This window comes from Penaeus monodon, chromosome 2 (genome assembly GCF_015228065.2).
Source record: "Penaeus monodon isolate SGIC_2016 chromosome 2, NSTDA_Pmon_1, whole genome shotgun sequence".
NCBI classification, from domain to species: Eukaryota; Metazoa; Arthropoda; class Malacostraca; order Decapoda; family Penaeidae; genus Penaeus; species Penaeus monodon.
Window position 1 is genome coordinate 49,827,008 of NC_051387.1, and position 2,328 is coordinate 49,829,335.

Genomic DNA, 2,328 nt, shown 5'->3' on the forward strand with positions numbered 1-2,328 from the left:
TGAATTCAGACTATATGTACTTCCAGATTGATTGGAATAATATATAGGATATTGGTACCAGAGGTCCACTGCTGAGATTCCACCTGGTACACTTGGGATAATGGTATAAGGTGGCTGGGTGGTTCCAGAACCGTTGCTTGAGCCATCTGGCAGACTTGGGACAATAACATATGGAGGCTGGGTGCTCCCAGAACCAGTACTGGTTCCATCTGGTTGACTTGGAACAATAAGGTATGGGGGTTGGGTGGTTCCAAAACCACTTCCTGAATTATCTGGCTGATTTAGAATAATTATATATGGAGGCTGGGTAATTCCAGACCCACTACTGGTTCCATCTGGCTGGATTGGAATGATAATATAAGGAGGTTGAGTGGTTCCAGACCCGCTACTGGTTCCACCTGGCTGATTTGGAATTATTATATAAGGAGGTTGGGTTGTTCCAGATCCACTACTGGTTCCATCTGGTTTATTTGGAATGATAATATATGGTGGTTGGGTTGTTCCAGATCCACTGCTGGTTCCATTTGGTACACTTGGAATAATGATGTATGGAGGTTGGGTTGTTCCAGAACTGCCATCAGAGCCATCTGGCTGATTTAGGAAAATAATGTATGTAGGTTGGGTGGTTCCAGAACCGCTACTGGTTCCATCTGGCTGACTTGGAACAACAATGTATGGAGGTTGAGTGCTTCCAGAACCACTGTTTAAGCCATCTAGCTGATTCAGAATAATAATGTACTGGGGGGAGGTGGTTCCAGAACCACTAGTTCCATCTAACTGACTCTGAATATGTGGAGGTAGGATGGTTCCAAAATTGCTGTCAGAACCGTCCGGCTGATTGGGAACTATGATATATTGAGGTTGAGTGGTTCCTGAACCACTACTATTTTCATCTGGCTGACTTGGAACAATAATATATGGAGGTTGTGTGGTTCCAGAACCACTGCTGGATCCATCTGGCTGGCTTGGGATGACTATGTATGGGGGCAGAGTATTTCCAGACCCATCACCGGAGCTTGGAATAACAATATATGGTGTTCCAAGACCACTGCCTGAGCCACCTACCTGACTTGGGATAATTATGTATGGGTTTCCAGACCCTGTACTTGAACCACCTGATTGATCTGGAATATATTGGGGCTGGGTGGTATCAGAAGTACCACTAGTATTATACAGTGGGTTTGGAATAATAATATATTGGCCAAGTTGATCCTGAATCACTACATAAGGGGCTTGATCTCCCAAACTAGAGGTACCACCTGTACCTCCAGTTGACCCTGATGTTGAACCAAGTTGCCCTGCCTCTGTTCCATATCCTGGAGGATAATTTGGTATCAGAATGGAAGGTTTCTCTGTGCCAGAGGAAGTGGATAGGCCTTGGAAAATCAAGTATTGCCCATTTGTTCCAGTTCCAGACCCATCAGTAATTATAAGGTAAGGGTCACTTCCAGGGCCAACTCCCGGGCCAGTGTTAGGAAGATATCCTAGCTGTCCCATCCCAGAACTGTTTGGCTGGTTGATAAAAAAAGGTGGCAAAATCCCATCCAAGTTCCCTCCAGAACCAATGGATTGTCCTGAACCAAATCCTAGAATCTGCATCAACCCCTGAAGGGTATTTGTTGCTAATGTTCCAGACTCTTGGCTAATAGGTTTTATCAAACCAGATGATGAAGCTGGATGCCAAAGCCCTACACCCTGATTCTGGTTCTGGTTTTGATTCTGGGTTACTTGTATTGATACCGATGGCTTTGGTGCTTCATAATTAATTGCCAGGTCTTCAATCCGGTTCTCTGGAAGCTGAGTGTAGGTACTCAGGTCATCTGCTTCAGTACTGAAATCTGCAGGTTCTCGTGGTTCAACAATGAAGTTGTGGTATCCCTGGGATGATTTAATTAGATTACTGTTATTTGTTGTCCTCAAATCAGAGTCTACATCTGAAGAAACATTTGTGATTATGTTACTGTCTGGTAATAATTCAGTTGGTAAAAGTGCTGGAAATGCATTACGTAATGACTCCAGAGGCTGTACACTTATTCCGCTCTCTGTTGCAATTCCCTCCTTGTTAGCTTGAAAGGAGTCATTATAGATTTGAGGTTGAATATACTCATTTTTATCATTTGGCACATATGATTCAGAATGTGGTAGAGCTTGATTTTTGTGTGGAACCAAAACTTCAGGTTTCGTACTATGATCTATGGTAGTCATAACTTCATCTACAATAGTGTTTGTTGCTTCTTGCAATAAAGAAATTAGGGCACTAGTGATACTACCTCTATCACTAGTAATTATTGGAATGCCATTGTCAAAACTCACTTTCAATTCTGGACT